At 45.0% G+C, this 20108-nt stretch overlaps 1 protein-coding gene and 1 non-coding gene across 4 annotated transcripts in view; one reads left to right on the top strand and one right to left on the bottom strand.

Annotated features, from left to right (window-relative positions):
• Positions 1-20108, bottom strand: part of LOC126259224 (protein GDAP2 homolog) — a 1081164-nt gene that overhangs the window by 848827 nt on the left and 212229 nt on the right. The window lies entirely within an intron of this gene.
• On the top strand, positions 18210-18284 carry Trnas-cga (transfer RNA serine (anticodon CGA)). The gene has a single exon. It is a non-coding gene; the product is annotated as a tRNA-Ser (tRNA).

Genomic DNA, 20108 nt, shown 5'->3' with positions numbered 1-20108 from the left:
TTCTTCAAAACACCCTGAACAAAGTTTTCAGCCCTTGATTTAGAGACGTTCCTCCATTACGATTTGTAACACAAGAATGTTGACACACTACGGCCGCACGTCCACTACTTATCACCGCCTGTTCGCAAATGACTGCTCCAATGCACATTTGGTATTTACTGTTGTTTGTTCAAGACGCCACCGTGGTTACTTCGCTGATGTAGCTTATGCGCCACGAGTAAAACCAATCTCGGAACTTTTTGGACGGGCAGTGTACGCACGCCAAAAGAGGGTTTAGAATAACAACGTATCTACAAAATGGGCCATTTTGACATATTTGCTACATCACTGACCTACTGATAAAGGTGGGAAATTGTTGAATGAACGTGAACATACTCTAAGAACCACGAGGTACCACGATTATCAGCTTCGTGAATTTGGTGATAGAAGTGATAGGGTTTCTACTGTTGCAAAACTTCTTTTGCCTTCATCTCAAGCAACACATTTTGAAGATACATCGTTTTGACTGTAACCCTCCGAAAAAAATCGGAGAAACCTGTTGCTCACCCTGTAGATTTACAGTTCGAAGGACACTGCTCTGATAAAAGTCATGGGATACCACCTAACACCATGTCGGACCTCCTTTTGCCTGGCATAGTGCAGTAACTCGCAGTGGCATGGTCTCAACAAGTCGTTGGAAGTCCCCTGCAGAAATACTGAGCCATGCTGCTCCTACAGCAGTCCATAATTGCGAAAGAATTGCTGGTAAGGATTTGCGCACAAACAGACCTCTCAATTATGTCCCATAAATGTTCGACGGGAATTTATGTCGAGCGGTCTGGGAAGCCACATCATTAGCTCAAACTGTCCACAATGTTCTTCACACCAATTGCGAACAACTCTGGCCCAGTGACATGGTTCATTCCCATTCATAAAAATTCCATCGTTGTTTAGGAACATGAAGTCAATTTCTGCGGTTATTTCACACAATGTTTGTCTGTTAGCACTGACAAGTCTACGCAAACGCCGCTGCTCTCGGTCGTTAAATGAAGGCCGTCGGCCAATGCGCTATCCGTGGTGAGACGTAATGTCTGAAATTTAGTATTCTCGGCACACAATTGACACTGTGGATCTCGGAATATTGAGTTCCCTAACGACTCCCGAAAAGTAATGACCCATGCATCAAGCTCCAATACCACTCCGCTTTCAAAGCCCATTAATTTTCGTCGTGCCGCCATAATAACGTCGGAAACCCTTTCATAGGAATCACCTGAATAGAAATGAGAGCTCCACTAGTGCACTGTCCTTTCATAATTTGTGTACGCGATACTACCGCCATTTGTATATGTACATATCTGCATCCAATGACGTGTAACGTGTATAGAACAAAGGAACTATGAATCTTGCTCATTGCCAGTATTTTCAGAATTCCAGAATTAAGTAGTTTCCTTTTGTTTCTGGCAGTAGGATCAACTGTAGGTCTTCGGAACTCTCTGTAGTTGGGGCTTCTCATTATGCTTGAGACTGGCCACGGAGGCAGCTAACCTCGCACCTGATAATATTATGACGAAATTGTAACCAAATAATTAAACACCATTAACAGGTAGAGGAATTGTAAGTAGGCTGTTTAGGTTCTTATAATGGTAACGCCACGTAGCGCTCTGTTTGAAAATCACTTGCTGTGCTGTGTGCAGTCTGTGGCTGGTTGGCATTGTTGTAATACTCGCCATTGTAGCGTTGGGCAGTTGGCTGTTAACAGCGCGTAGCGTTGCGCAGTTGGAGGTGAGCCGCCAGCAGTGGTGGATGTGGGGAGAGAGATGGCGGAGTTCTGAGAGCGGATGATCTGGACGTGTGTCCGTCAGAGACAGTACATTTGTAAGACTGAATGTCATGAACTGATATATATTATGACATTTGAACACTGTTAAGGTAAATACATTGTTTGTTCTTTATCAAAATCTTTCATTTGCTAACTATGCCTATCAGTAGTTGGTGCCTTCAGTAGTTAGAATCTTTTATTTAGCTGGCGGTATTGGCACTCGCTGTATTGCAGTAGTTCGAGTAACGAAGATTTTTGTGAGGTAAGTGATTTGTGAAACGTATAGGTTAATGTTAGTCAGGGCCATTCTCTTGTAGAGATTATTGAAAGTCAGATTGCGTTGCGCTAAAAATATTGGCTGTCAGTTTAGTGTTGATCAGAAGAGGTAAAGAGCGAAATGTCTGAGTACGTTCAGTTCTGCTCAGCTGTTTGAAAATCAAATAATGTAAGATGTTTATCAGCACAGTAATTCATTAAGTTTTCTAAGGGGACGTTTCAGAACTAAATTAAGATTTTGTAATGCCAACGCTTTATTACGATCAGTAAGACACCGCGAAGCGCAGAACAGAGAGAGACAGGTCTTCCGCATCGACAAGCACGACGCAAAAGAAAAACTGAAGGTCATACCAGTTGTTAGTTTTGAATTGCAAATCACAGGCTTGTCCGTTCTTACATTCCTGTCGTGAGCACGTGTATAATGAGTTCAGTGTAGACAGATAACTCTTCCTTCCTGTGCGGTACAGCTTTAATTTAAATCCACAAATTTAATTTTATTGCACATTTTTCCAAAAGATAGGCATACATTTTTAGACAGAAAGCCGCAGCAGCCGGTACGGCTACTTTTTTATGGAGTATTCATGAGCGTAAAAAAGATACGTAATATATGATTTACTGTGGTAGCTGTGTAAGTGACCTCTCGTATTTTCTGTTTTTGCTATTTTATTTTGCGCGAATATGATGAGCACTTACTCTTTCTTTATTTCAGTGGCTGCCGAATACTCTTCTCGGTGTCATAATCTCCACAGGATGTGAGACGGAAAGTATATATCCTACGTAGAATTGAGAAACTCATTCTCTTTGTAGTCGACTGCGCCACAAACATCGCAAACCTTTCGCTATTCCTGCAGTTCGTCAAACACATACACCTGTTCAAGACAGAGCATTTCATTTACTGCCACATTTCATTTCTTTTAGCCTTCGAAAAAAGGTCATACGGACATATTGCCAGAAATTTGTTCCAAGGGAGGTACATCCACTTGAAGGTGCAGATTAACGATTTTTGACAGAGACCCCGGTTATCAGCACCAGTCAGAAGGTCCGCTAGCATCGTGTGAGCCAGACGACCGACTCGAACATTCCCCAGCGTGCAGACATTATCACTTGCGGACTGCCTCCGCGGCGACGGTCTTGTCGCTGGTTCGTCACACAGGCCATCATGGTGGTGGGAATTCTGTCATCCACCCTATTCACAGGCAAGGCTTCCCCTACGAGGGGCGGTATCATCAGCCTCCACAAAACTCCATTGCAGGCTGTGGGGAATCGCCATGGTGAGGTGGTAGCGAACCATCAGGAATGGTTGAACCTCAACGTGCGGGCAGAGATTATCGTCGATCACCTCATCTGGCCAGTATACTTCCACAACACCTCACAGACGAGGCATGTCTGCACTGTCTACGGGTGATCCTCCCTCCCCCGCTAGAAAACGTGCCCTTGGTGGTACAAAGTGTGATGTCGCTATTACATGACAGTACTCCATCTCACTTGCCGTCTTGAGCGTGGACCTAAAACACTAATACAGACAGAACATTCAGTCTTGCCTGCTCAGTTCTTATATGAATAAAACAAGGTTAAAAAAATTTACTATCGTATTAATTTTCAACACATATCACCTCGCTTGCCAAGCACTCGCAGCACCGACCGCAGATGCTATGGAACACCTTGGCAAAAGCGTCGACTGGAATACTGCTCAGAATCGCAATCACATTTGACTGAATTGATTCAGCAACTCCAAAACGCTTTCCCTCGAGTGCACATTACCGTTTAGGGAAGAGCATGATGTCTACTAGCGCCAAATCTGGCGAATATGTCCCAGTGAAGGGAAATCTTCGAGGATTTCTCTCTCTTTAGCCAGAAACTGATGAGCAAAAACGCTAATGTAACCGAAAAAAAAACAAAGGACAGGAAAGCACTTTCGTAGATCTTGTGCACATGAAACAGATTGTTGCCAAAGACTAAAGTACACAGCTCTAGGCAGTAACTTCGTCAGTTGTTTCTCTTGTTCAGTCTCGTTGTTGGTTTCGTCCAGTTTCCGAATGTCAACAGGATTTATGCGATTACAGTCTTTCTCGAAGATTCGCCAGAAGATGATGGGTACGAAACTCATCTAAACGTTGCGACAAGATGACGCCACCGCTCCGCTGATAACGAGAGAAGAATTCATCATCATCAACAGGATTCTTTCACCACACGGCTAACGCTGTGCGATATGTCCAGAATCCATTAGTGGTTCGACTGACAGAAGTCGTGTTTTCCGCGCCACAGCATGGGAAAGAAGAGTGGTCCTGCGGGTATTTTCAGCATGTTGGAGCGATAGCACACACTGCAGATGTAACCTTGGCTCGAGTTCATGATGCGTTTGATGATGAGACGATGGTCAGCGAACGCAATGTAATATCCTGAGTGTGGAAGGGAAAGTCATGACGTCGTCTGTGCACGGAAAGTGTAAAGTTCGCTCACCGTATTTTCATGTTATTACTGATTGTATGTAGCGCCTTTAATTGCGGCATTTATCTAGACTGTTTTCGTTTAACACCTGACAACCGAACTAAGTCTGTCTTATCAACCAGACCAATAGTCATTAATTCGGTGACCACACAAGGTCCAGATCTTGTGTCACCTTGCACGCTGGCGCTCTAAGCTGTACCAGCTGATAGAAGCTGTTTAACTGTGAACAGTCTTTAATTTTCAATATGTAGATGGATTTCATTATAGCAAACACTTCCGAACACAAGAGTTTAAATGAAGACATCACGCAAAACTTTCAGAGTACTTTCGGACCACCTTCTGCACGCCCTTACTTTGCACAAATGTCTTATTCGGTCAGCTTTTCTAGTGCGTTTATTTTCTAGCTTCCATCAGTCTAATTTCTCATGCAGCTAAAGTGTTGCTGAGAGTGTTGAATAGAAGGTTATATGGCAAGCTGGATCGAGGGATTGCAGAGGAGCAGTTCGGATTTAGAAGAGGAAAAGGAACAAGAGATGCTATTGGCCTGTTAAGAACTATAGGGGAAAGATATATGGAAAAAGGTAAAGAAGTCTTTGCTGTTTTTATAGATTTAGAAAAGGCTTTTGACAGAGTTCAGTGGAAAGGAGTAGATTGGAAAGAGAGACGACTGATACAGTATCTATACTTACACCAGAAAGTAAGGATAAGGATTGGAAATGAAATATCAGAAGGAAGCAGCATTGGACGAGGTGTTAGAGAAGGTTGTTGCCTTTCCCCGCTGTTGTTTAACTTATACGTTGAAGAGATTATTGCGAAAGGCTTAGATGGGAAAAGAGGAATATGTATTGGTGGAAAGAGAATAGAATGTATAAGATTTGCTGATGACATGGTATTAGTGGCAGAAAGTGAGCGGACAGTGAATAACATGCTGAAAGATCTGAATGAAGCTTGTGTGGAATTTGGGATGCAAATAAACACAGCATAAACAAAGAGTATGGTCATCAGTACAAGACGCAGACTGTCCAATATTAAAATAGGACAATCTACCATTAGCCAAGTAAGTGAATTTAAATATCTTGGAAGCACAATAACTGAAGACTTGAGATGTCACCAGGAGGTGAAAACTCGAATTGCCATAGCGAAGGAGGCATTCAACAGAAAGAGGAGACTCTTTTGTGCAAATTAGATAAAGGACTAAGGAAAAGGCTTGGTAAATGTTTTGTCTGGAGTGTGGCACTATATGGGGCAAAAACATGTACGCTGAGAAGAGAGGATGAAAAAAGATTAGAAGCATTTGAGATGTGGATGTGGAGGAGAATGGAGAGAATAAGCTGGATGGAAAGAGTGAATAATGAAAGAGTACTGGAAAAGGTTGGTGAGAGAAGATGTCTGCTGAAGTTTGTAAGAGAAAGGAAAAAGAACTGGTTGGGACATTCACTGAGAAGGGAGTGCTTGCTAGGAGATGCTTTGGAAGGATTGGTTTGTGGGAGATGACTGACAGGAAGAAGGAGATACAACATGAGAGAGGACATAAAGGGAAGAGGAAATTATGCAGACCTGAAGAGGATGGCAGAAGACCGGACAGTCTGGAGAACTACGATGTGAAAACCTGCCTTTTGGCAGAACACTGATGCCGATGATGATCTTATCCCACATGTACTCTTAGTCAGCTCTTGTCTGTACAGTGATGACGACGAAAAGACCAACCATGACAGATTTATACACTGAACCTAATATTTATTGGACCAGTAATTTTCGACGTACAATTTGAACCCGAAGCTCCTCATTGGCAGTCCAGTACCGTGACCACACAGCCACGACAAGACCATAAATGAGTTCGGCCTGAGCCAGCGAGGTGTGCGCATCGCAGCCGCTGCGCGCTACGCTTTCTTGCCCGACGAGAGCTCACGAAGAAGTTCTGTGCTGTGGCCACTGCGAGAAGCAAATTGTCGTGTGTTACCAACGCAAGCAAATTGTCGTGTTTTCCGCGCCACAGCATGGAACGAAGAACACGCAGAAGAAAACTGCTACCATGAGGGGACCTTCAGTTGTGCGGCTTACTGAGTCTGCCGACCAAGCCAAGAAGAACCGAGAAGTCGAGTCACAGCCTGTCCAGCCGGCCGGGGTGGCCGAGCGGTTCTAGGCCCTTCAGTCTGGAACCGCGCGACCGCTACGGTCGCAGATTCGAATCCTGCCTCGGGCTGGGATGTGTGTGTTGTCCTTAGGTTAGTTAGGTTTAAGTAGTTCTAAGTTCTAGGGGATTGATGACCTCAGATGTTAAGTCCCCTAGTGCTCAGAGCCATTTGAACAGCGTGTCCCCCCTTTCTACGTCAAATGCAGAGGTGGGTGGACAGCGCTGTTCTACTTAATGATGACCTGCGCCAAGAATGAGTCGGTCTACGAGTCTTTCGACACAGACTCGCTCACCTGCGTTGTGGCAGCAAACTTGGCCGACCACAGGGCGATCAAGAGCGCTGTGGCCAGCCCCCATATCGTCGACGCGCCGCCAGCGCGTGAGAAGGCGCCTTCGGCTGGAAAGAAGACGAGTATGGCACTCCTAAGGGGGTTACCTTGGTGCTGTGACGAGCCAGCGGTCCGTAAATGGCTGCTGCGAGCCTGATTCGGTAACGCAAACGTCGCAGTACCCACATGCTGCGAGACATCACGTAACTGAAAACTAACGCTTATGCAGAGACGGTAGTAGACCTTTTGTGTTGGCCATCCGGTGTGGTCGTGGAGGGGCTCCACCTCTAATTTAAAGAAATCGGCATACAGTAACTATCCGTTTCTCCGTAACCTGTTTCGTATTTTAACTCATGTTTGTATGGTGCCAGTCATTACACAATACTATTTTCACATAATTACCATAAGAAAATCCAGTAACTGCCACAGATTTGATCAGTTACGTAGTCGATATCGGTCTAAGGCTGTGCGTATTATACCAGATGGTAAAAATGTGACTTCAAATTACGCAGTGCATATCATCTTGAGGCAAGCAAAATGTTGTAACTAATACATGCAAGTAATGTGTCACATTAGTTTTGTGTTAGCAGAAGAGCCAACACCGTGTTACGAGTGGAGGCCGAAATGCACGCGTTTTAGCTCACGCAGGCTGGCGTGAGGAGGGAAGAACTATACTGACGTGAGGTCTGGAACAAGACAAGGAATGAGAATTCAGAAAGCGGACATAATTAGTTTGATACTTAACTATAATCCATTAGTGATAAACGTCGCTCTTGACGGTACATGATTCACAATATTATCTGTTCAGAATACATTCTTGAAGATAGTAATTATAGTAACTGAATATGGCGCCTTGCTAGGTCGTAGCAAACGACGTAGCTGAAGGCTATGCTAAACTGTCGTCTCTGCAAATGAGAGCGTATCTAGACAGTGAACCATCGCTAGCAAAGTCGGCTGTACAACTGGAGCGAGTGCTAAGGAGTTTCTCTATACTAGACCTGCCGTGTGGCGGCGCTCGGTCTGCAATCACTGATGGTGGCGACACGCGGGTCCGACGTATACTAACGGACCGCGGCCGATTTAAATGCCACCACCTAGCAAGTGTGGTGTCTGGCGGTGACACCACATTTAGTATTATATAATTTCCGTTTATCTAATGTAATTACTCATCCTTTTCTAGAGAGAAGATTTTCTGTCCGCTTAGTTAGGATAATAAACTGTCCAGTCATATTAATGGACCACCTGTCAAAAGCCTGAATAATCACCTTTTGCAGTGCGGAAGAGAGTTAAAATCCATAGCGCGAATAGCCCGATAGAGGTGGCTCCACAGATTCTCGATTAGATTTAAATCCGGGGAGTTTGGAGGCCAGGAGTGTACGGTAAACTCCCCTGGTACTCTTCGAACGACGCATTGACCTGCTGGTAAATGCCACTGCCCCGAGAACGTGCTCCACATGCATAGATGCATACTTGCGTTGATCCACTCTGCCTTTCAGAATGACGCGATCACCCAGAGAAAGCCCTGCGGCTTGGACCCTTCTGACGATTGTTGCAGGCTGTTTGCTTTCAGACGTTTCACAACGTGCACGCCAACGGCCGTCTGCCGGATGGGTCATAAAATCTGATTCATCTGGAAAGACCACTTTTTGCCACTCAGTGGACGTCCAGCTGCAGTACTGGAACGCAAATTCCAGCCTTCGTCACCGATGAACAGCGATCAGCGCGGGTACATGAACCAGGTGCCTCCTGCGGAGGCCCGTGCACATCAACTTTTGCTGAGCGGTCAATGAGGAACAGTGCTGGTAGCCCCTTGGTTCATCTCAGCTGCTCAACGGTAGCACGTTTATTCGCCCGTATACATCTCCGCAGCCATCAGTCACCCCTGAATGAGATTTTCACTCTGCAGCGGCGTGTGCGCTGATATGAAACTACCTGGCGGATTAAAACTGTGTGCCGGACCGAGACTCGTACTCGGGACCTTTGCCTTTCGCGGGCAAGTGCTCTACCAACTGAGCTACCCTAGCACGACTCACGACACGTCCCCTCAGCTTCAGTTCTGCCAGTACCTCATCTCCTACTACCTTCCAAACTTCACAGAACCTCTTCTGCGAACGTTGCAGAACTAGCACTCCTGGAAGTATCATTCACCCCTGTCATTTATGGCCCGTGATGCACCACGGTTGGCTCGGTGTCGATTTTGACGTAGTCGCTTCGCAATTGCTTCCACACTTGGCCCGAAAGCAATGATCATGTCCTTTTGGGCGTCAGATAAATCGCTCCGTTTCCGCATTATGACAATGATTGCACTGTTTTGCGCCGTCCCCTCCCCCCCCCCCCCCCCCCCCGACAAGCTTTAGATACCTTCCATTACAAGTAATGCACTAGGCATATGTGACTGGTTCTTCCACGCTGATGTCGAACAAAGGAGGCGGTGGTCACGTTAAGGTACCTGGTTCCTGTATGTGTGATTTCTGCTGAATTTTGACTGAAACACATTGCCGGCTGAAAAATGTTGCCAGCTAAGGTGAACTAAAACATTATTTTGAACAAATAGACTGACTGCTCTAGTACCTTAGCGTTGACTTATGGAGACTATGGCGGCGACCTCACTTATGGGGTAGTGATAAATACTATGATGTACTGTACTGCGCTTCCCATATTAAGGAACAGAAAGCTACGCATATCCGTAAGAATTTAAAAAGGAGGAAAGAGGGAGCTAATAGAGAAGGAATGAATTCCGGGCTCTGTAATGTATGGGGGTTAAGCGGTGTTATCTGCCCTCTTCACCCTTGGTGATAGCGTGTAAGGCCAGTCTGCGCCCCTCTCACAGATTCTCTTCTGGTGTTTAGGATGTGGCCAGAGCGTGAAAGCATCCACTACCACGAAGAGCCATCATTACTTCGAAGTACGGTAAATTGCAAGAATCGGGACAAAGGTAGGGCGTCGTTACATGGCGACTCTGTTTTCGTCCTCAGTAGTCTCCAAAAACTAGAGTTGAGTCTCATTCACGCAAAGTACCCCGCGGAGTTACAAGGACAGCTGATCAAGAGCAGCACCGGCCACGTCCTGTAATCGATATACACGGTGTTTATGTGGATACTTCTGGGAACTGGCTGACTAAAAAAAATTGTGTGCATTCAGAATAATTATTTTCTCAACTGCATGTAAAGTACAGTTCGTAGATAAGTTAACTGTAGCATTTATACCTCAATACGGAAGAAAGCGTTTACATAACCAGCCTACATCGAGGAACATAAAGAGGAGCTCTACAACGAAGGTTCAGATCCTCAGCGCCCATGTTCAACAATGACAGAAGAGCGGACGTCAGCATTTAATCATACAGACCAGAACTAAGAATGATTATAAATAGTTGAGAGATTTCATAGATTCTATATTTCCCAATTTGAATATAAGTGCATGACGTTGTGGCTAACTCAACCATGGAGGTTTGTCATTTGGACGATGGGATAATTCCATATGCCATCCTGCGGTAAATGTGCATTGTTATTCAGTAATACAGTGGTGCTATCGTCCGACTGTAGAAGTCTGAGTGCTTTCAAAACGCGCAAAGAATGGAAGGAAGTTTGGAGTTCCTCTCGTCGTCATCGTGATCGTCAGAGAAGAGGAACTGGACGGGACTAGGGGATGATACCTCTATGGCAGACTCAAAACGACACCTGATGTTCATTTAAATGCTCAAGCAAACAAAACGAAACTTTAAATGAAACAATATGGTTACAGAGACTTTTTCAAGTCTCAAACATTTAAAATGTAGGCCTATATATGCAAACTGATGTTACGACTGAAAATTTGCAGCAAGGCCTGGATTTGGAAGCCTTGGTTCGAATCCCGGCCTTGATAAAATTTTCATTCGTTGCTTCAGTCTCTATCTATACATCATACATTCTGAGACTAGATGCCGGCCGCTGGTGGCCGAGCGGTTCTGGCGCTACAGTCTGGAACCGCGCGACCGCTACGGTCGCAGGTTCGAATCCTGCCTCGGGCATGGATGTTTGTGTTGTCCTTAGGTTAGTTAGGTTTAAGTAGTTCTAAGTTCTGGGGGACTTATGACCTCAGCAGTTGAGTCCCATAGTGCTCAGAACCATTTGAACCATTTTTTGAGACTAGATATCTGGAACCATATACACTATGTGATCAAAAGTATCCGGACACCCACAAAAACATGCATTTTTCATGTTAGGTGCATTCTGCTGCCACCTACTGCCAGGTACTACACATCAGCGACCTCAGTAGTCATTAGACATAGTAAGAGAGCAGAATGGGGCGCTCCGTGGAATTCATAGACTTCGAACGTGGTCAGGTGGTTGGGTGTCACTTGTGTCATATGTCTGTACGAAAGATTTCCACACTACTAAACATCACTAGGTCCACTGCTTCCGATGTGATAGTGAAGTAGAAACGTGAAGGGACACGTACAGCACAAAAGCGTACATGCCAACCTCGTCTGTTGATTGACAGAGACCGCTGACGGTCTAAGAGAGTCGTAACGTGTAACAGGCAGACATCTATCCAGACCATCACACAGGAATTCCAAACTGCATAAGGATCCACTGCTCGTACTATGACAGTTAGGCGGGAGGTGAGAAAACTTGGATTTCATGGTCGAGCGGTTGCTCGAAAGTCACACATCACGCCGGTAAATGCCAAACGACGCCTCGCTTGGTGTAAGGAGCGTAAACATTGGACGACTGAACAGTGGAAAAACGTTGTTTGGAGTGACGAATCAGTGTATACAATGTGGCGATCCGATGGCACGGAGTGCGTATGGCGAATGCCTGGTGAACGACGTCTTCCAGCGTATGTAGCCAACAGTAAAATTCGGAGGCGGTAGTGTTACGGTGTGCTCGTGTTTTTCATGGACGAGGCTTGCAGCCCTTGTTGTTTTGCGTGGCACTATCACAGCAACCGCCTACATTGATGTTTTAAAAACCTTCTCGCTTCCCACTATTGAAGCGCAATTCGGGGATGGCGACTGCATCTTTCAACACGATCGAGCACCTGTTCATAATGCACGGCCTGTGGCGGAGTGGTTACACGACAATAGCATCCCTGTAATGGACTGGCCTACACAGAGTCCTGACCTGAGCCCTATAGGAGACCTTTGGGACGTTTTTGAACGCCGACTTCGTGCCAAGCCTCACCGACCGACATCGATACCTCTCCTCAGTGCACCACTCCGTGAAGAATGGGCTGCCATTCACAAGAAACCTCCCAGCACCTGATTGAACGTATACCTGCGAGAGTGGAAGCTGTCATCAAGGCTAAGGGTGGGCCAATACCATATTGAATTCCAGCACTACCGATGGAGGGCGCCACGAACTTGTAAGTCATTTTCAGCCAGGTGTCCGGATACTTTTAATCACATACTGTAGTTTCATCTTATTAAAGCACCTATGGTTGGGTTTCAGACAGGATCCCCCGTTCGTTGGATGCTGAGTTGCTATTCCAATACAGTTGGAGGACATCTGAAATAATGTTCGAGTTTATGGAGAATACCAAGTGGGCTGAGGGGTGGATGGGAACTTGGATTGAGGAGGGAGGCGTGCTAGGGTACTTCATGCAGTGGTGCAAAGCCACTGTGCCAGGGTGGCGTAGTGGTTAGCGCATCTGCCCAGTGAGCAGGAGACCTAGGTTCGAATGCAGAACCTGGTACGAATTTCCATTCGTCGTTTCAGCCTTAAAACAGACAAAAAACGATTTAATTCTAGACAGCCGGGATTGTTCAGAATCAAGTATGGGGAAGATGCTACGAAAGTAGTTAATGGAGCCCTTACAAATTGCAAACTGTACACGAAATGCAGGCCAACACCCCATTAAGGAAAAGAATTTTCGAGAATCTTATGGGACTCAGTCTATATGATTCATAAAGCGACAAATTTATCGACGACATCGACGTCGCCTTTAACTGTCAAAAACAATTTATTTATAAAATCCACCACTGCACGTTCATTTCAAGTGCAGTGCAGCGAAAACTTTGTGCTTCAGCACATGTCAGTATTTTAAAAAATAAAATTGGCCCTGGAAATATTTATAAGACTGATATGGAATTAACACTTTTTAATGAGCAAGAGAACTGTCCATCATGGAAAATGTTAAGAGACCATGATTCTGAAGCACCAATTGGTCGATGTTACATGTCTGCGCATGCGCATCTCCCGTATGCTCTGCCCCGAATACTTCGCTCTGTCATACGTTTAGGTGAGTCAGAGGAGCAGATGTTGAAATTAGAATTCGTGGAATACTTCGTGGACCTGATTGCATTTTTGGAAGTGTTTTGGCAAAACCTCCATGAAAGCCTCCAATGCAAGACTGTGGCAACATGGCACGAAACAGGCCCTGTAGTGAAAAAACTACCTGAAAAGAGTTTAAATAGATATCTGGAGTGAAGGGAAAGCCTGCAACAAAGTTCGACGAAATCTCAACGCCGTTTATCGGTGACACATTACTGCGTCTGTATCCTTACAGATCTGCTGTTGTGCGTGATTTAAAACATCCAGGCGAACTTTCGCATGTTGAGATCTGCTGGTGGGTCCTGAGTGAAATGGAACCAGGGCTTTCGGATCTCCAGCTTTTTATTTCTTCAGATGAGTCCTGGTACAGTCTGTCATTGCATAATATTATTGGGCGGTCTACAGAGAACGTCTATAATATTGCAGAATATCACCGTGTGGTAATATTGACTATCTAAGTGCCACTTAATGCTGAAGGGACACAGAGACTGTAGTAGGGCTCGTGCAAAATAACGCTGGGCGAGTCCATCCCATTGTTCCAAAGGGGTGACCACCTCAGTGACTGCCGCCTGCTGACCTGTGCACTTCGAGTGTTCTCGTTGCCATCTCTTTAGTACACACCATAGCACCACAGTCTTCACGCTGACCAGATGTAGGGAATGCTCTCACAATCAGGCACCTGCAATGCCATTAAATTTCTGTTGGGAAAGGCAAACTATGAACCAAAAGTTTCATTAAAAAACTGTGCTTGGGAGGGATACAGGAAGCGCTAATTATTCCAATCACTCAATGAAGAGAATTAAACTTAGCTACGAGTATTACCCAAGGTGTCAGTACTTCTGGAAGACATGGGATAGGTAAAGAAAATTTTATTGGTAACTAATATTGTTGAACAGATTGTCAGATGAATGGCACATAATTTCCACATGACACAAGATGTTTTATTTACACTGTCTGTAGTAAATTATGATGTTTGCTACATTACTTTTTTATCTTATAAGATTTCTTTCTGGCAGTGTGTGTTCAATCTTGTTTTGCTTCAGTTGTTCTTTGTTTATGCAGCTACTTATTTTTCGGTATCCTAGTGAGAAACTATTGGCTTCGAAAGTCTATATTTGTCGAATTATTGGTCATACTGACATAACCTCTTAATACGATCCCTTGCAGGCTCGCTACCTGTTACGTTTCTGCACAGGCTTCAGATGTGGAAATGCGCCTCCCCTATTGCGGGGTGGCCATCCGTGGGGGAACCCCCACCATTACTGTAGTCCCCTCCCCTTCCATCCATCTGCGCAGATACACGTCATGCTGTTTTGTGTGCACCCTACAATGTATGGTGCGTAGCTTCTATTAGGAGGCATAAACATCGCACTGCTGTGGTACCTTTTAGAAGACTTTTTATGGAATTTATTGTCGTTAAGTGCGGGAAAATGGAGCATTACTCCAGAGCTGCAAAAGTTGCTAAAATAGTGCGACTGGTGGGTCAAACACCGTGCTGAGCATTATAAGGTAAGCACTCACCAGAACCCGATGTTGAAGAATGTCATGGGAAACAAGACCTATCCATTTCTACTGTATCCACGCACGATGTGGGGCACTTCGATACCTGATAGGTGGTTGCTCAACACTTTTGACACGAGCGTACACGCTGACGATCAGTTGGAGTCATTGGTTGACGCCCCCCCCCCCCTCTACAGTCCAGCTTGTCACGTACATAACTGTTTCTAGCTGTCATCTAAGGTGGACAGAGTGGAAGCATCACAACGGCTAACGCCATCGACAAACCGACAACCACCTGACAATGATGCACACCAAAATATCCCTGTAGTGGTATACCTGCCCCATTATCCTCAAAGTAATAAATAAATCTCATTAACACATTACAAGGTTATCACTAACGGAGTGGCGTTTACTATTTTACATTAACGGAATTTAAGTGTTACTGTTTGATACCTGTTTGAGTTTTTCAAATGGTTCAAATGGCTCTAAGCACTATGGGACTTACTTCTGAGACCATCAGTCCCCTAGACTTACAACTACTTAAACCTAACTAAATTAAGGACATCACACACATCCATGCCCGAGGCGACCGTAGCAGCCGCGTGGTTCCGGACTGAAGCGCCTAGAACGGCTCGACCACTGAGTTTTTAAGTGATTTTGTAAAAGGGGCTGTCATCACACAACACAAACATGACATGACGCAAAGCACCCACCGCTTACATTCACCTATTGGCAACAGATACACTTAAAGACACAACTCTGATCCACCACAGGGAAAGATGCCATTGCATGTGGATGATGATGATGATGATGATGGTGATGTTTGGTTTGTGGGGCGCTCAACTGCGCGGTTATCAGTGCCCGAAGAAATTCCCAACCTTTGCTCAGTCCAATCTCGCCACTTTCAAAAATGATGATGTAATGATGAGGATAACACAAACATCGAGTCATCTGGAGGCAGGTGAAAATCGCTGACCCCGCTGGGAATCGAACCCCGGACCCCACGCTCGTGAAGCGAGAACGCGACCGCGAGACCACGAGCTGCGGACGCTTGTGGAGGAAAGAAACCGTTTCCGGTCCAGGGTCCGAACCTACCACTTAGGGCCTCTCAGCAAAGAGTGCCATAAGTCTCTCTCTTTCTTGCTTTCTCGCTTTGTGAAATGTCTGCCCCTGCTCTTCTTCTTCTTCTTCTTCTTCGCCTGTTCCCCTTTTCTCTGTTAGAGTGGCACTGTTGTATGGTTTTTGACAACATTAGTGGAAAAGAGCTGCCGGCCCATCCTACCGTCGCCACCACTTACCTTACCTTACCTTATCTTACCTTACCTTACCTTACCTTACCTTATCTTACCTTACCTTACCTTACCTCCCCCCTCCTGGAAAGGAATTAGTCCACCCCATTTGCGCCTAGTGTATATGCCAGGTTCCAGAGTGAGACCGTTTTCTAAACGTTTGCTTATTGTGTCTATGAGACAGGACCTGGTTATCAAGTCGGTAATCACGTAGTTAGAAGTGGGGAACCACCTAAAAACCATATGCAGGCTGGCCGCCTCATTATCCCTCGCCATTAATCCGCGAGGCGGATTCGATCCAGGATAGGCCTGCCTCCCTGCACTCCTGCAAGTCTTAACACGCTCGGCTACCCGAACGGGTTTTCTTTGAGAAAAGTAACCACCACCACTTCATCTGCACTCCAAAATAGATAATTTATGCACAAATAGGAACATTTATGTATGCTTTAATTACACTCTCACCACTGGCGCATCAGAGCCTTTGTTTTTATTGATTGCAATTATCACGTTTTAGTTCATTTGTAGTTGACAAACATTATTAGTATGAGTATAAATTAACTCTCTAAGGCAGATAGCATAATAAAACAAGCAGATAAAATAGCACCCTGACATGCCACAAAGTTTTACTGCAGCCATTGATACCGTCACTACTGATCAACTTGAGGGAGGGCTTGCGGCGAATCGATCCACTTCGACGTAGCCGCCTCCGTGGCCGAGGTCGCTTATGCGGTGGCGTTCGACCAGGGGGTAAGCCGGTTCGAATTTACACAGTCAATATTTGTCGGGAAGGGGGGGAGAGGCGGTGGCGTAAAGTTTCTGATCGCCAGACTTCGCGCCAATGCCGTGGTTTAAATACGAAAACTCTCTGTAGTGCCTCATGAGGCGAGGGCGTCCGACGCTGTTAACGGTGACCCATTGGTCGGATGGGAACGTTAAGATTGGCGGCGCCCTTGGAGCTATTCACGAGGAACAGGCTATGTGCCAGCACAGGGCTTCACCCTCTCCCTTCTATCATCATCATCATCATCATCATCATCATCATCATCATCCAACACAAACATTATACTGCAGTCCACACACTCAGTACGTACGTGTAGTATTACAACTATTGTAATTAACGATATTGTAAATAAATGCCGCGCGGGATTAGCCGAGCGGTCTACGGCGCTACAGTCATGGACTGTGCGGCTGGTCCCGGCGGAGGTTCGAGTCCTCCTTCGGGCAAGGGTGTGTGTGTTTGTCCTTAGGATAATTTAGGTTAAGTAGTGTGTAAGCTTAGGGACTGATGACCTTAGCAGTTAAGTCCCGTAAGATTTCACACACATTTGAACATTTTTCCTTTTTTGTAAATAAATAAAACAAAAGAAAAAACACATTGACGTCTGTCGTAATATAAACTACGCTCACTTCTATTGAAATTGAGGTCGGCGTAAACAATTTTAAGTTTCCATTACAGAAGTGGCATTAAGCTCATAACTTAAGTTCAGTGTTGGCCAAAATATAGCACTTTAATTTCAAGTGCTATATTAAGAGCTGTTTAAGGGACAAGCGACCCAAGTGGCCTCTAATATATAAAAACAAATGCTTCTTTGTTCTTATATCATTCACCCGAAATGGGCTATTGGTATCTCATTCCTGTAAATCATTCACTTGAAACATTTCAAATGTATGAAGCGTAATATGTATCTTATTTCCGTTGTTCAGTGAGTCAACCACATCATGAGAATTAGCACTGCAGCAAGCCAATAATGTTTCCACCGGGCTTCTGGGCCAAAGATCATGACACACAGCTCAAAACAGTAGATACACTTCATGCCAGCCCTAGAGTCGCACGGTGTAAAATCAGCGGAGTGTCAGACAGCTACCAGCGACAGTCCTCTTTCTCGAAACGACAATCAGTTACTAGCAGCATTGAGAGTTTCCTCAGGATTCAGATAAAACAGCGGGGGTAACAGCGTCTCCTTCGAATCGTTAGCCGATTTTTTTTTAGGTTTTTCAGCAGCTGTTTGTATTTTTGAAACTTCTTGGCAGATTAAAACTGTGTGCCGGGCCGAGACTCGAACTCGGGACCTTTGGCTTTCGCGGGCAACTGCTCTACCAACTGAGCTACCCAAGCAAGACTCACGCCCCGTCCTCACAGCTTTACTTCTGCCGGTACCTGCTGTGAGGACGGGGCGTGAGTCTTGCTTGGGTAGCTCAGTTGGTAGAGCAGTTGCCCGCGAAAGGCAAAGGTCCCGAGTTCGAGTCTCGGCCCGGCACAAAGTTTTAATCTGCCGGGAAGTTTCATATCAGCGCACACTCTGCTGCAGAGTGAAAATCTCATTCTGTTTGTAATTTTGTTTTTGCAGTGTATGCCTGGAGTCACGCAAACAAATACTGCTTATCAAACCTTTCATGCTACTGCCAGTGTCCGAGTCGGTTTGTTTCCCATTATAAACAAAACGACTTTTCGGGCGGAATTTTACGAGCCCATTCGATCGAACGGTCCCAAATTAGTCAAATGCGGTAGTAGTTTTATCGACATGTTTTAGCAGGGACAGTAAAACACGAAGAATAACCAGTGCTCTAGCAGCGATAGCAGTGCCCTGTCTCATACTCACTGCTACTGCCAAGCAGCAGAGCTGCTCACTGGCTGCTGGAGTACTCGCTATTCCCCGTGTTTTACTGTCCCTGTTAAAACATATCGGTAAAACTACTACCGCATCTGACTAATTTGGTACCAATCTGTCTAACTGGCACGTAAAATTACGCTTTAAAAATCGTTTTGTTTCTAAAGGGAAACAAAGGGACGCTTTCCGTAGATAATGAGCGCAACAAGATAGACGTGAAGAGCAGTATTTGTTTGGGGTGACTCCAGCTACACACGCCAGCCAAAAATCTAGTAATTTATAAACAGGGTGTATCATAATTGAGCATATTAAAGCTTACAAGGGACGGTGGGTGGCGCCAAAAGATATATCGATTGTGTGGAACAATGTTCTGAACCGTTCTTTGATATCACCAGGTATCTTGTAAACAATCTATGTAGTGGAAATGTTTGGAAAAAAAATGACACATTGTCAAAGGAGATAATGTGTATATTTTAATTTCTTGCGACACGATCATTAAGGCGTTTCACAATGTAACAACAGTTCTCGACCAGCCAGAGATCATTATGAGAGTACAATAAATCAAATCCTGCTAGTGGTGACATGATGTTCCCGTTGTGTTCTCAATGCAAGTATAGTTATGATAAGTAGTATGCAGCTTGTAATGGTGAAAGGGTACAGTACCGCCCGACATTGAAAATAGGTACAACATACTTCATTATTTTTGTCAGAACAACACATTTTTTTTGTAAAATAACTCAATTTCAATTAATACAGCGAAGCCGGATACCAGTGTGGGAAAGAATAACAATTTATTTATTTAATTGATCACATGTGCACTCCCACAAAATAAATCCCTACATCCAGTTTGGTGAGATCTGTGAAATGAATAAATGTATGGTCGTCTGCTAACCGCAGATAGTGAATGTGAATATATGATCATCTTTGAGACGATCATTTGGCCACCTTTGGTGGGACCAAAGAGATGAAATTTACCTGAGCTTTGAGCGCCTGAAATGTAGCTGACCAATACGGTAGCAAGGTGCTCCCCCACTTCGGCAGAGGTGCGAGAGGACCTGAAGAACGGCCATGTTTCAGCACTCTGCCGCTGTATCTTGTGCTGTTAAGACCTGTCTTAGGTGTGCTCCGTAAAGACAAAAGAGTGGAGACATGGTATGCATGTGGAATATTTAAGAGTAGTTTGAAATAATAATTTCTCTATTTCAGGAACTTTTGTGGGGAGAATTAAATGTCAGGCAGGTAATATTAATGGGATCGTAGTAATCTTCGGAAGTGACCAACGGTCACAATGAAACCACGTGTAGCAATAAGTTGAAATCCTTCCGTGTGCTTAAGTTAAGCTGAATTACTAGCGTGTGTACTGTAAGTTGAAATATTTAAGAAATAGCGTGTGCAGGACTTGAAATTAGAGGCGAGTACTTCCACGTGGTGAGTACTGTGTGTCTCAATCTGTGTATGAGACAAAGGATAAAGA

The sequence above is a fragment of the Schistocerca nitens genome, chromosome 5 (genome assembly GCF_023898315.1).
Source record: "Schistocerca nitens isolate TAMUIC-IGC-003100 chromosome 5, iqSchNite1.1, whole genome shotgun sequence".
NCBI classification, from domain to species: Eukaryota; Metazoa; Arthropoda; class Insecta; order Orthoptera; family Acrididae; genus Schistocerca; species Schistocerca nitens.
The sequence above is the reverse complement of the archived record's forward strand: the minus strand, read 5'-3'. Positions and strand labels throughout refer to the sequence as shown.